Below are 15931 nucleotides of genomic sequence, written 5' to 3' on the forward strand. Positions count from 1 at the left end.
AGTCCTGGGGACCCTGCCTATAGTCCCACAGGAAAGAAAAGTTTTAAGACCTTGATAACCTGAATTTTCTAACTTCTAACCCTCTGAGCCTTTCACTATTCCCGTTCACTATTTCGAAGGCATCTTTTTTTTTTCTGATAAAATACACTTCCAAAGTTTATGTTGAAAATTTGCTTTCTGCCCAACTACACGGACCGTATTGGCTGATACAACGCATGGATGTGTGAGACTCCACCAATACGGTAAATTGTTCAAAATAAGGGGCTTGGTTATACAAATATGATACATACATACAATGAAATACCATGTGGTCATCAAAACCAGTGATGTAGACGTACATTGGGACAGAATGAATTGAGCTCCTCCCTGGGATGTGCTGGAGAAACGATACAGCAGTCTGTCTATTGTCAGGGACCCAGATTTTCACCTGCTGAGCCTGCGCTTACTGGATCTTTGTTTTCCTGGGCAGCTGGGATATGCGGGCCGAGGGGATTTTTCGAGCTGGGTGAGGGGGGAGCCAAGGGACCAGGACAGCTGCAGGGTGGTGCTGAGGAGGGAGGACGGAGAGATGGGTGTCGGCTGCCTGCTACAGGGGAAGGAACGGTGGGAAAGGAGAGCTGAGCAAATGGAACCTTCAGGAAGCCTTGAGTCGAGTGATGTGATGTACACCCTCCTCCACTGCGCCTGAAAAACTTTAGTTAAAATCTGCATCAATAATCAAAGTTTTAGGAGGACTTTTTGTTTTTAGATATGATGGTAGGTACAGAGTGTTGTCCAAAAGCGGGGTGCTCAGAAGAGCAAGTGTGGTCAAGTCATGTATGATTCAGTTTTTATATATTTTAAAATTGTTTGTGCGTGAGGGCGCCTGGGTGGCTCAGTCAGTTAAGCAACCGACTCTTGATTTTGGCTCAGGTCATGATCTCGAGGTTTGTGGGATAGAGCCCTGTGTCGGGCTCTGCTTGGGATTCTGTCTCCTTCTCTCTTTGCCTGCCCATCCCCCACTTTGTGTGCGCTCTCAAAATAAACATTAAAAAAATAAAATAATTTGTGTATAATGTCCTTCGTGTATGTATGTATACATAAACAATCATTGTTAATTAATCATACATGTAAAATTATATATATATATATATATATATATATATATATATATACACACACACACACACACACACACACATATATATATACTACCTGGAGGGATATATATGAAAATATAAACACTGATTCCTACTCTACATCAGGGACTGTCAAACTACAGTTCCCTGGCCTAATTCAGCCTGCTCCCTGCCTGTTTTATGAATAAAGTTTTATTGGCACACAACCATGCCCATTCTTTTTACATATTGTCCATAATGGCAGGGTTGAGAAGTTGCAAAAGAGACCTTCACAGCAGATTCAATCTTGAGGCCAACGTCCTTTCAAATTTCAATTCTTTATCTTTTCAGGCATTATATTTTTCATTATTCCATGTGTTGTTTCAATTCTAGTTTTGAAATATCTACCAGACATATAGTGGAGCGCTTTAATGATCGTACATGTCTCTTAAGTGTACTTTCATATTTATCTATTTTTTTCCTCCCTTCATCTCTCTTCAATGTGTGAAATTAATTGGTTCATCTTCCCAATCACCACTTCTCCAATTGTGAGTCTAGTAAGTTTTTAATTTCAATCACCACATTCCTAATTTCAAATATTTCCACTTCGTTCTCCTTCCTTTTTATTTCTGTATGTTTCTTCGAATTTGTCATTTTATGAATATCATTCCTTTAATCTCTTTATCTCACTCCTAAATACACTTATTTCTTCAAATTGTCTTATTTTAACTTCATATATATGATTTATATCCTGATTATTAATTTTATTGGCTTTCTTAGCAATAATTACCTCTGTGATTTGGAATTTTGTTTAGTAGTTTCATCTTCATTGGGAGTTCATTTTTTTTTCTCCCTATCCTTTCTTCATTTAGAAGTTCTGTGGTTGCAACCCCTGACTCCCAGGGCCCTGAATCCAGAATCTTATTGACTATTTATGACTCAGGGATCAGCCTGGTTCAAGTCCTGGTCACAAGGAAGTATGTGCTTCTGTTGCCCCTAGTTAAGCAGTTTCATAGAAGACATGGCTCCAGGCAGCAAAGAGCAGTAACTTCCTTCCGCTTCCATGGAACTGATGGAGTGCACTCACGGAACCCATTACCCACTGAGGTTGAATTCTTGGTGGCCTCCACCTTCCAGACCCAGAGTGCATCAGTTTGGCAGCTTCGGCTTCATGTTTTTTAAAAGTTTATTTGGACTGAGATACAACTGACACACGGCATGGTGTAAGTTTAAGGTGTACGATGTGTTGATCTTTTCAGCTTCACGTTTTGGTACCATTTCTGCACATGTTTGTCATCTGTCGATGTTTATGATCGTTTGATCAATTTTATATTTTACCTATAATTGCTATGGAGTATAAAAGACCTCAAACCATGAATTGGGAAGGTCATCTTGCTCAGAAGTTTAGATATGAACGTGTGTGTGTTTAACAAAAGGGGAGAATCTTGAACATGTTTATAAGCTTGAGGAAAAGAGGCAACAGAGAGGAAGACACCGAACACACATGCAGGAGAGAGAAAGCAGAGGTGCTGGTTTGACCTAAGTTGCAGAGATAAATGGATGAATGGATGAGAGGGTCCCCTTCTGAAATAGGCTCATAGAGAATGACATGGGGTTATGCACAGCGAGACTGCCTGGGATCTAGGATTTCTCACTTGTCTGTGAAATTTAAATCAGGGCAATTTTCTGGGAGTGAGGGGAAGAGGAAGCTTGAAGAACAAAGATAGGGTTTGTGGAACCGGCATCAAATTTAAGCAGCACGCCACAGCCTCTTCATCTAGGAAATCTGGGGATGAAACTGAATAATTGCTCATGTCTTGAAGCAACTCTGAAATTCATTGATTCTCCATCAGGGCCCATTTGTCAATGGCCTCCCATTTCCTGATTATTCATCGCCTCTTCACAGTTTAATCTCTGAAATACATTTTGTTACATCATTGCTTCCGCATGAAAATGAAACCAATCCAATAGCTTTTTATAGGTTTTAAAAATTGTACTATATTGAAAGAATTTTTATTTATTGAGGCAAGTTTCATTCAATACCATCCATGAACATAGAAAGATGTATGTTTTCACAGTTCTTACAGATTTCAATTCAATCTCAGAAATGTTTTTAAACTATCCAACTGAGAACTCAGGAGAAAATATCAAATCTCTGGATTGAATTAAAGGCACTGAAACGGCTCATAGGACTTGCCTCATCATAAAACATGCAGTGTTTACTCAAGTACTCAGAGTTATTTAAGCATACTTCAAGCCTCATAATTTAAAATCTAGTTTGAAATAGCTGAGATATTGCAGACAGTCATTTTGCTATTGCAAGCGGAAATACTATACATAAATACAACTCAACGTAAGCAGACACCTGACAATTCATCGGGGGATATGTCTACAAAGGGTCAAAAATGGCTGGCTGGCTGTTGGTTTCCAATAGACTTTCTGCACTAGTTGATTTTTGTGTAATTAACGTTGTTATCTGCTTGGGTAAGACAAAAATTAAAATCACAAGGTGTGAATATAATCCCAAATGTATATATAAGCCATTGGTTTCAATGGTTTTAAGTACCAAACATTTGTCAAGTACGTTAATCATGATTTTTCCCTCTTTTCTAGTGGAACCCCTAATCAAAACTAAAATAATTAGAAAGTACTCAGCAAGAGGAAGGAAGTGAAGCAGGGTTACCAGATCTCTGCTTTTTGTTACAGTAGCACCTTTTTGTGTGTGTGATAATTAATCCAATACTATTAGCAATTTCACTCCTAGATAACAAATCATTCTCTGATGTCCTGGCCACCACAAGCCAGTTTTGAAGATGTGAGACTTAAAGTCTTTGTAACAAGATTTTACTCTTATTTGAATGTACACTGTTTTCTGCACTACAATAGGAAGGGTAGCCATTTCTCCTCTTGTTAACCCCCAAGTTCACATGGCACTCTCCCATGAGGAAGCATGAGCATCTCCACAGCTCGGGCTCGGTCAGTAACCTGGGCCAAGGGTGACTGAAATGGCAGGCAAGATGTTCGGAAAAGTATGGCGGCTGGGTTTGTAGGAGGAACTTGGAAGAGTCCACGTTGAGGGGAAATCAAAGGCCTCGTGGACGCCTACTAAGTTAAATTCTAAATCTCTGTCCCCTCTCCTCCTCAAAAATATCTAGTCAAGGAACATACTCAAAGAGTAAACAAAGGCATGATTGGGGGATATCAAGGAGCCACAGTGCAAAGATCAGTGGGAGGGCCACCGTGGGCACAGAGCCAAGTTTAAGAGTGGGAAGACTGGCACATAAGATGAGGGAGAGGTTGGTACAATGAGGTACCACGTCACATCCACGTGGATGGCTACAGTCAAAAAGACTGACAATACACCAAGTGTTGTTGGAGAGGCGGAGCAGTGGGAACCCTCTTACACTGTTGATAGGATTCAGCAGTTCTTTAAAAAGTTAAACATAAATTTACCATATGACCAACCCATCGCACTCCTAGGTCGTTCCCAAGAGACAGAAAGTAGATGACTGGCCACCTGGGGCTGGGATGGAAACGAGGGTTAACTGTAAAAGGGGGCACAAGGGATCTTACGTAGATGATGGCTGCTCAACTCAGTAAGTTGCTAAAAATCATCAAATGACTTAAAACAGGTGCATGGGTAACTTTGATGGTATGTAGATTGTGTATCGCTATAATTATTTAAAACCAAAAAGAGGAAGGACTGGAAGCTCGAAGGCCAGGCTACTTGTACCAGTTCAGGAGGCAGTGGGAAACACCAGAGAGCCGAGTATTAGTAAGCATCCATTCCGCGGGTTTGCTCTTTTGTTCTTGCTCTCGCCGTGGTCCATGCCGCCCCCTCTGCTTGGCGCCCTCCCTCCCTGTCCAGTGGAACCCTTCTTGGCCAGATGTTACCTACTCAGGGAAAAGAGGCTCCCCCACAGCTCCCACCCCTGCCTGGGTCCCGTCCCTAGGTCGCATGGATTCACAGCACCCCATTTTTCTCCTTCCCAGCACCTACCACCACTGACACTAATGAATCATTTGTGTCCTTACTTGCTTAGTGTTGGTCTTCCTCACCGGGCTGTAAGGGCAGCAGTGATAATGGGTCTTATTTATATAGCAATGGTAAGAGCTACATACAAAGGTATTAAATAAGTGGATAAAAATGATTCATTGCACGCTATAGAAAATCTAACCCAGAGATTGTTCACTTGTTCAAACTACCTCACCTATAAGTGTCTTCCTCCGGGTGTCCTCTCTGCAAGTCCAAAGCCAGTGCCGCTTGTTCGATCAAGCTATGATGTGCCTAAGTTAGACGATATCATTTAGGAACACATTGCATTTCCCTTACGAGAATGTGATCTCTTTGAGGGTAGAACATGTCTGCTTCATCCTTTTTACATAATAAGCACTTAGCACATATCTGATGAGGAGATTTACGAGTAATAAATACACACATGCCTTTGACAAATAGCGATTCGGCCTAGGCTTGTGTGGTCTGTTTAATGTTTTGTATACAGTAGTGCTTCTCAAAACAATGTGTGCATGAATCACCGGGCCTTCTGGTTAGAATGCAGATTCTGATGCAGGAGGTTTGGGGTGAAACCTAGGAGGCTTTTTTTAAAATTTTTTTTATTTTTTAATTTTTTTTTCAACGTTTATTTATTTTTGGGACAGAGAGAGACAGAGCATGAACGGGGGAGGGGCAGAGAGAGAGGGAGACACAGAATCGGAAATAGGCTCCAGGCTCCAAGCCATCAGCCCAGAGCCTGACGCAGGGCTCGAACTCACGGACCGCGAGATCGTGACCTGGCTGAAGTCAGACGCTTAACCGACTGCGCCACCCAGGCGCCCCCCTAGGAGGCTTTTTTTTTTTTTAATTTTTTTTCAACGTTTATTTATTTTTGGGACAGAGAGAGACAGAGCATGAACGGGGGAGGGGCAGAGAGAGAGGGAGACACAGAATCGGAAACAGGCTCCAGGCTCTGAGCCATCAGCCCAGAGCCTGACGCGGGGCTCGAACTCACGGACCGCGAGATCGTGACCTGGCTGAAGTCGGACGCTTAACCGACTGCGCCACCCAGGCGCCCCCTTAGGAGGCTTTTTTAATGTTTGTTTATTTTTGAGAGAGAGCACACACATGAGCGGGGGAGGGGCAGAGAGAGAGGGAGACAGGATCCAAAGCAGGAAGGAGGCTCTGCGCTGAATGTGGAGAGCCTCATGTGAGGCCCAAGTTCACAACCCGTGAGATCATGACCTGAGCCGAAGTCAGACGCTAAACTGACTGAGCCACCCAGGCGCCCCTAGGATGCTGCATTTGTAACAAGCTCCCGGGTGATGGCGATACTGTTGGTTGGCTGACCACACTTGGAGAAGTAAGGGTTGGGAACAGAGGTTCTCAACCTCGGCTTCACCTTGAACCTACCTGGGAAGAAGCTTCAAAGAAATACTGATGCTTTGGGATCCCATCCTCAGAGATTCTCATTTTATGGGTCTGGGCCGCAGCTTTGCCATCAGGAATTTTTTTAAAGAAAACTTCCTGAGTGTTTGCTAGTCTTAGGGGAAGCTGGGTGGGAGTACCTAGGAACTCTCTTTACTATCGTTGAAACTTTTCTGTAAATCTCCGAGTAGTTCAAAATAAAATTTATTTTAAAAATCTTCCCAAGTGATTTTAACGAGAACCACTCATTTGGAGGATGGTGCGTGCTGGTTTAAGTCCAAGGACTCTGGTTAGTGCCTGAGGTAAGTAAGTACAAGTCCATGCAGTAGGGAATAAATGGTAGATGCACGCTGAGAAATAATCCTACTCTTTAAGCTCTTCTGGGTTACACCTTGGACTCAAAGTATTTGCGTAAGTATCTTGATTAACTGGATTTCCAAAGCCTTTCTTAAGTCATCTGACTGACTACCAGCCCCCAACCTGTATGACTTTTTCAAGATTGAAGACCAATGATAACCCTTTCCAGACAAAAGAGCGTGCCGTCAGCTGCCTTTCCTGCCTGAGACCATCCTAAATGACATAGTAAATTGCTTGTCAAATTCCCAAGGACTCAAAACAACCCATTTCTCAAAACAGAATAAAAAATAATAGGTAGTGCTTTAACTTACTGGAATTCAACAGGGAGGTGTACATTGCAATCTTTTCACAAGGTGGTCCATAAAAGTATTTGAAAGAAAATATCAATGAGGAGTATAAACATGGATGCCTAGGTAGGAGGAATACGGCTTGGGGTCCACAGCCAGGCTCAGATCCTGGCTCCGAGCTCTCAGACGTTCAGTGAGGAATTTCGGAGTGGAGCCCTTGACTGCTTGCCTCAAAGAGCCATGAAAAGCTTTTCTTAGGCCATCCAGTCCCATGCTATTAAGAATCCTGTTCTAGATATGGAAACAGACCAGCTCTGCAAAATTCCTCTCTGGACCTCTTGACAGAGTTGAGTCTACGATTCCCAGCCTTTTAAAAACTGTTGATGCTATTTTGTCCACCATGTTGGCAATGTGTTCAGGAAGTGTGGTAATAAGGAGGTGGAGTGAATAGGATTTATATCTTGGGAAAATCCAGAAGCTTCTGGGTGAGCTATGCAGAGACCACATTTCACAAGACTTTGCTTAGGGATTTACAAGTGTTGCCTGGGGCCACAGTAATAGAACTGGAGTTCAGAGGCATCACAGTAGTCAGCACCTTCCCTCTGCAGTAGGTTTGGGGAAGTGGGTCAGGTTGCAATGCAAATAATTCTGTGCTCCCTCCACCTCTTAGGAACTTCTGTTTTGCTGCGAGAGCATTTTGCATTTCATCTCTAACGAAATGTTTAAGGCTTAGCCAAAACCCCCAGAATTTTCCTGGTTTGGGTTCTGTGTTGCACAGTCATATTCCCAGCTGTCCTCCACAAATATTGTTTCCCCTGCCCCCTCAATCCCTGTTCTCGCTCTCTCATGTGTCAAGGAATCTACCCAGGCCATGTTAGACTGCTGAGTCCAAATGAAGTTTTCCGACTCTGCTTCCCGTAGCTCCCAAGTGAAAATAACATCCCCTGACAGGAAGCTTTGCCTGACATCATAGACCACAGCTAACTGGAGAGGGGACCACATGGATGTGAATTGTTCGAGACCGGTTTTGAATGGGAGAGCACTCTGGAAAACGTGTTGGCCATTTCTGACAAAGTTCAACATACACTCACCATATGATTGAGCAGTCACACTCCTGGGAATTTGCTCTTGATAAAGGAGGACTTAGGGTTCACATACAACTCTTTACACTAATGTTTATAATAGCTTTCTTCATAGCAGTCCCCAAGCTAGAGGGGCGCCTGGGTGGCTCAGTCGGTTGAATGTCCCGATTTCAGGTCAGGTTGTGATCTCATGGTTGGTGAGTTCGAGCCCCGTGTCGGCTCTGTGCTGACAGCTCAGAGCCTGGAGCCTGTTTCAGATTCTGTGTCTCCCTCTCTCTCTCTGTTCCTCCCCCACTGGTGCTCTGTCTCTGTCTCTCAAAAATAAATATTTTTAAAAGTTAAAAAAAAAAAAAAGAATCCCCAAACTGGAAAGAACCCATAAGTCTTTCAGTGGGTGAGTGGTTAAACAAATGGTTCCATCCATCCTGTGAAATACCACTTAGCAAGAAAACACAATGATCTGGTCCTTGCAGCACCTTGGATGGATCTGTAGGGCATCAGCAGTGGAAGAAGCCAATCTCAGAAGGTTAGTTACTGGAGGACTCCATTTATGATGTTCTCAAAAAACCAAAATGATAGTCATGGAGAAAAGATCAGAGGTTGGGGGGAGGGTATGACTATAAAAGGATAGGCTAAATGAATGTTTCCCTATCCCGAGTATGGTGGTGGTTACACAAATCTATACATGTGTTAAAATTCATAGAACAGCACACCAAAAGGGAAAAATACTTCAAAAAATAAAGTAGGCTGCCTTTGAATCAAGGCACTGCTCCTTTTTAGCTATTTGACTGAGGGTCAATTATTCCTTCTCTAAGGCTTGGCTTCCTCGTTTATAGATGGCAAGGCTAATCGTGCTCAACTCAGAGAGCTGATGTGGAGATCACACGAGGTCATATGTGGGAAAGGGTCAGGCATGGAGTCAGCACTCAGTAAAGTTAACTTCTTTTCTTTCTTTTCTCAGGGGTGGGGCATCAGGTCCTGTGCTGCAGTGCAGGGGTCTGTGTTTTATGGCTTTGATTTCCCTAAGTAACCAGAGAGGGGAGTTTGAAAAGAACAAGACGGGGAAACTTCAATCATAGTAAATAAAAATTTAAAAGAGAAAACCTTTCCAGGGTAAATCAAGGACAAACTTCTCCTCCTCCTCCTCCTCCTCCTCCTCCTCCTCCTCCTCCTCCCCCTTCCTCTCCTTCTTCTCCTTCTCCTTCTTCTTCCTAACACTTCTTGAAGGTATTTTCAGATGAAAGGCCAATTTCAAAGTAATCTGTTCAGGCTTTACATATGTCTTTATAGACAGATGAGAAACAACCCACTTCTTAACCCTTTGCATTCTGTTATGATGGTCTGGCCTTACCCGGAACAGATGGTACCTACTAGAATAGGGCACATCAACTGAGGGCAGGGAGGAGAATGCATGCTTGCTAGTAATTACTGCTGGGGTTTCTCAGAGGGAGCCAGCCAAGGGCCTGGTCCTGCTTCTCTGAAATCGAGGAACCTGGCCATCTGGGGGCCTCATGCTCCCGGTGGCTCTCTCGCTTACACAGTTCTGTATTGAAATGCATACATATGAGAAACCTAGGGTGTTTAATTAAACTTGACTAAGGAAAGGAATTGCAAATGCAAGGAAATCGCGTGTGCGTGTGCGCTCACGTGCACGCACATGCGCGCATGCATTTCTGTGTGTGTACATAGCCATTTGGGTATTTTAAGGGGATACTGGAGGGCTAAGATGCCTGGGACCTCCACATCCTCCAATGTGGTGACTACTGTTGGTGGTTTTCTCCCCAGCCAAATGGTTTAGCATTTGGGGAGATGTTTATGCCCCCTTCGTATGTTTTAAATCCACGCTCTAATCAAATGCCTCTGCTCCCATCTGATACATCTGTGATGAGGAAACGTGAGGCAGATGCGTGTGGGATGGGCTTAGATGGCAAAGCTCAAAGGGTGCTCTGAATAATCCCAAGAGTATATATTCCTGTTATAGTTTCTTTATCACTGATCTCAAAGCTCAAGGGCCCAGTGCATGAGGAAACAACTCAAAGCCTTCATGGTAATTAGGTCATTGGCTAAAAACAATTGCACAGCTGCCCCCCAAAAGGGGGGAATACCTTTCTAAGTCCTATTGATATTGGGCCATGAGACTTAGTTTGGCCAATGGGATATTACAAGACATGACACAGAGTACTGAAATGTACTCAGGAGGGCACACTGCTACATTTCTGCCATTACAACTACCTGCTTCTGCTAACCCGCTGATCCAAGGAGGATGAGAGGCATGTGGGGCAGACCCATATTCAACTGATGGCTTGAGCCTTGATTGTGACTCCCAGCTGACCCACAGCAACATGAGTGAGAAGAGGTTACTGACATTTGAAGCCAGTAATTCGGTCTGTTACACAGAGCGAAATTTGGTCTGTTACACAGCATTATGGCAGTGACAGTTAACTGCTAGAGCCCTATTTCAGCCTAAGTGTGACACGATGCATCGGACGGGCACAAGATCTTTATGCAAAACCTCGTGTCCTTTTGGCCAGGCGGCCCCACCGTACTGCTGGCAGTCAGCCCAGTATGCCCCCTTTTCCTTTCTTCCAAAGATGCAGCGGTCCCATATCAACATTCCATGGCTCTCCTTCTCTTCCTCGCCAATATCCTCTGCACTAAGATGCCCAAGGATCCCCAGTCTTGCGGTGATGTTGTAATTGTGAACCAAGCACACCATGGCAAAGGCTGCTTTTACTTTTTCATCCCACTCTGTTCTTTTTGAGGAGATCTTAATTTAGAAAGAATTCAGGGCATTCATTCAGTCAAAATTACACCCTTCTTAACTCTCTCCAGAATGGAACCATAAGCAACAACAAAATATTCGCCCTGGCACTATTCCACAAATGTCATGATCTCTCTCCAGAATCAACTTTGGCCAAACCTAGATTTCAGGAAAGCAGTACTTTTCTCCAACACGTGATTGTTATAGTTATTTAAGTAACAACGAATGACCAAAAAAAATGACTCATGAAAATTTACATTATTAAAGCTCCAGGTGTTAAAATGATCCTTCCCACAGGCCAAAATGAACCTCTTGGCTGTTGGTAAGACATGAAAATAACTAAGACATCTTTATTTTATAAAAATGTCATTTCCACTCATGTGCCTGGCATGTGGCAGACATTCCACAAATATCTACTGAGCTGCATGGATAGCCTTCCTTTTTCCAGGGAAAAGGAGCCTACTCCTGAACAGCAGAAATAAACTTAAGGGTCTTCCTTCCCCGATTCTATGCCAGTATCCAACCATGGTTGTCTCCCACCTCACAGATAAGTTCAGAAACATTGAGAAGCAATCACAGGTATGTTAGTCATTAATACCCTTCGCCAAATATTTCCAGCTTTCTATCTGCCGAGCACATGGAAGGATGGCATCTCCTGCTCCCCTGTGGTTGGATGGAACAGTGGGTCAGGGGGCTGTGACCAGAAGCGGTAACAGGTCACTTCCTGGCCAGAGCATTTAATTGCCAGGACAAGACTCTCCGGGGCTCTCTGGCCCTGTCTCAGTGATTAATGACATTCAAGATGTGGATGCTCAGCCAGCTTCATCCCGAAGTGGAGCTGACCCTGAACTAGCTGGGACGGCCATGTGGTATGAGCCATAAGTAAGTCTCAGTTGTTTATGAGCCACCAAAATCTGGGGGTTGCTTGTTACTGCGGCACAGCATGGCCTAGGCTGACTGAAAAGTATCTGACCGGAGTACTTTGCCATAATCTAGCACGTGTTCACAAACCACAAATCACCAGATGAAAACACAGACAGCACTTCTCAGGGATCTCAAAGATGAAAGAAATCATCACGGCGTCCATGTTTTACCCATGTGGCCCCACACTGCTTTGCCCATCTCCCTTTCTGTGACCAGCAGGCTAGAATATGGGTGGAGGTGACGTCTTCTATAACTGGCTCCTAAGAGTGAGCACCTTATAGAAGGGCTTGTGGCTAAAAGGACACTGCAGGATTCTTTCCTAGCAACACGTGAACCCTCTCTCACCCCGAGGAAAACAGCACAGGGTGAATATGCTGTCTTATCAAAAATGCTTCAGGGGACGCCTGGCTGGCTCAATCAGTAGAGCTCGTGACTTTTTTTTTAAGTTTACTTTTTATTTGAGAGAGCTCGAGCAAGCACAAGCAGGGGAGGGGCAGACAGAGAGCACGAGCAGGGGAGGGGCAGAGAGAGAGGGAGAGAGACAGAATCCCAAGCAGGCTCTACACTGACACTGGGCTCAAACCCACGAACGGTGAGATCATGACCTGAAGTTGGACGCTTAACCAACCGAGCCACCCCGGCTCCCCAGCATGCAACCTTTTTTTAGTTTATTTATTTATTTTGAGAGGGAGAGAGATGGAGCAAGTGAGTGAACAGGAGAGGGACAGAGAGAGGAAGACAAAGAATCCCAAGTAGGCTCTGAGCTATCAGTGCAGAGCCCGACATGGGGCTCAATCTCACAAACCGCAAGATCATGACCTGAACCAAGATCAAGACTCGGACGCTCAACTAACTGAGCCACCCAGGCACTCCTGGCAACTCTTAATCTCAGGGCCGTGAGTTTAAGCCCCATGTTGGGCATAGAGACTACCAAAAACAAACAAACAAACAAACAAACAAAAACGCTTCAGATTGTAAAAAACTGAAATCAGACAAGCCACAGTGAGAGCAGATGTTGGAGACTGCTTCATGCAACAATTTATAACCTGGGTATCTCAAGATCCTACAGGCCTTGTCCATCAGTCAGTCCATACTTTTTCTGGTATCTACTCTATTACAGGCTTTGTGCTAGGTGACTGGGACACTGAAGTAGACCACGCAAAGTTCCTGTTCTCAGGGCACCCCGCAGGCAGGACTGGAGAGGCCGGTGAGCTGCTGCCTCCTGCTGGCCGCCCTGTGCTCTGCATCCAAGTGGCTGCCATAGTGGGAGAGGGACTCTAGCTGGGGCTGGAGCAGCAGTGCGGGGCCAACACCAGGGAGCGCAAGCAACTCCTTAAGACAAAACAAAACAAAACAAAAGGAAGAGAGAAAGAAAAAAAGAAAAGTTCTTGTTCTCAAAAAGCTTTCCTTCTAGTGGAAGATGACAAAGTAATAAACGTATATGCAAACAAACGAAAAATGTCAGGTACCGGGCCGCCTGGGGGGCTCAGTCGGTTAAGTGTCCGACGCTTGGTTTCGGCTCAGGTCGTGATCTCACGGTTCATGAGATCGAGCCAGACATCGGGCTCAGTGTTGACGGCAAGGGGCCTGCTTAGGATTCTCTCTCTGCCCCTCCCTGCTTGTACTGTCTCTCTCTCTCTCTCAAAATAAACAGCCCGAAAAAAATGTCAGGTACCAACACAGACTATGCAGACAATAAAATCATGTAATGATACAGATCAGGGTTGACAGACTATGACCTGTGGGCCAAATACAGCCTGTACCCTGTTTTACTATAGCCCGTGAACTAAGAATTCTTTTTTACAATTTTAAATGGTTGAAACGAATGAAAAGATGATTTCATGATGCATGGAAATGATCTACAATTCAAATTTCAGTGTCCACAAAGTTTTATTGGAACACAGCCACACCCTCTATGATCGGCCCCGGCTACTTCTCCAACCTCAACAACACCTGTGGCTGTGGCCCCCACTCCCCCTACTGCAGCCACACTGGTCCCCTGGCTGATACCCAAACACCCAAGCCACCTCCCTGTCCTCCCCCATGGTCAGTGCCCAATGGTTGCCTTTGCCTGCCTGACTTCCTTCAGGGGTCTGCACAAGTGACATCGAATCAGAGAAGTCTCCCCCGCCCATCACTCTGTCTCTCCTCCTGCTTGATTTTCTCCACGGCACTACCCCTGACATGTTAGAGATTTGCTATTGCCTGCCTCTCCCCGCCACGCTTGGAACAGAAGTTCACAAGAGTCAAAACACGGTCTTCTTTCCTGTTGCATTTCCAGCACTGAGATCAGTGCCCAGATGTAGTAGGCTCGCCACAATGAAGTAAATGAATTGTCAAACACAGTTACATTGCAACGGGAGGCAAGGGAGATCCTTTACCAACTGGGACATTACAAACTGCTCAAAGCTTTCCTGATGCGGGGGAGGCCTCAAGGTGTCTTGTTTATCATGTCCTAGTATCTTGGTAGAGATTATAAGAACTAGTGGCAAGAGCGAGAAAAAACTGGACTAACCATAGAAGCCACAAAAGAAATGTCTCGTTTCATCTCCTCTCAGTCACATCCAAGTGGTAGGAAGAGTTATGCTTAAAAATGTCCTCAGAAACAGGGGCACCTGGGTGGCTCAGTCAGTTGAGTGTCTGGCTTTGGCTCAGGTCATGGGTTCAAGCCCCTCGTTGGGCTCTGTGCTGACAGCTCAGTGCCTGGAGCCTGCTTCAGATTCTGTGTCCCCCTCTCTCTCTGCCCTCCCCCTGCTTGTGCTCTCTGTCTTTCAAAGATGAATAAACATTAAAAAAAAATTTTTTTTTAATGTCCTCAGAAACAATTGTGTCCCTACTTCTCTAGGACCTCCAGCCAACGTGCCTGGCAGCTCGGGATCTTATTATGTCAAGCTCTATACGGAAGCATTCATGCGTCCAAATACTGTATTTTCGTCCCACAAAATGTCTTTATCAGCTGGTTCCTAAAAGGGGTTCCATAATGGAACCTGTTCAACATTCACCATTACTGTTATTTTTTTTCTTAGGGTCCTATAGTAAAGGTTTATCCACAAGTCCAAATTGGGATTTTTATTTATTTATTACTTGATTAAAAAATTGTTTTTAATGTTTGTTTTTGAGAGAGACAGAGACAGAATGCGAGTGGGTTAGGGGCAGAGAGAGAGGGAGACACAGAATCCGAAGCGGGCCCCAGGCTCTGAGCCGTCAGCACAGAGCCCAACACAGGGCTCAAACTCGTGAAATGCGAGATCATGACCTGAGCCGAAGTCAGACACTTGACTTACTGAGCCACCCAGGCACCCCCCCGTACTGAATTTTAATTTAAATAAGAAGAGCATTAACATTAAGAAATATATTCTTCTTAGATTTTCTCTGAAGAAAAAGGGGGTAAATGAAAAGTCTAATAACCAACATGATACACCTCCTTATCCCTCACATTACCCAGTCACATCTATGCCAAAACTTGTTTACTCTAGGCGTGGCTTTCCTTCACATCAGAAACATTTAATTTAGCGAGGGGTTGGGTGGGTTTGAGCACAATATATGTAACTTCAGTTTTTTAAGAAAAATTTTTAATGTTTATTTTTGAGAGAGAAAGAGACAGAACGTGAGTGGGGAAGGGGCAGAGAGAGAGGGAGACACAAAATCCGAAGCAGGCTCCAGGCTCCTAGATGTCAGCACAGAGCCCAACGCAGGGCTCGAACCCACAGACCGTGAGATCATGACCTGAGCTAAAGTCGGACGCTTAACCAACTGGGCCACCCAGGTGCCCCCATACCTTCCCTTTTTACAAGAAACTCAGATCTATATGAAAAAATTGCTAATGGTGTTACATATAGTGCTGCCTCTTCCATTTGCAAGGACATATCTTCTGTCACCTGCAAATTCAAACAGTTTCCTCCGCTGCCCCACTAATTAGGTTCATGTGTTACCAGTAAATTTGAACATTTTAAAACCCCACCGTCCCCGGGACACCTGAAGAATTCTTGGTGTGCAAGCTC

General features: G+C 44.4%; 1 protein-coding gene across 2 annotated transcripts in view; it reads right to left on the reverse strand.

Moving 5' to 3' along the window:
* Positions 1 to 15931, reverse strand: part of VEGFD (vascular endothelial growth factor D) — a 35638-nt gene that overhangs the window by 17450 nt on the left and 2257 nt on the right. The window lies entirely within an intron of this gene.

Source organism: Prionailurus bengalensis, chromosome X (genome assembly GCF_016509475.1).
Source record: "Prionailurus bengalensis isolate Pbe53 chromosome X, Fcat_Pben_1.1_paternal_pri, whole genome shotgun sequence".
In the NCBI taxonomy this organism is placed as follows: Eukaryota; Metazoa; Chordata; class Mammalia; order Carnivora; family Felidae; genus Prionailurus; species Prionailurus bengalensis.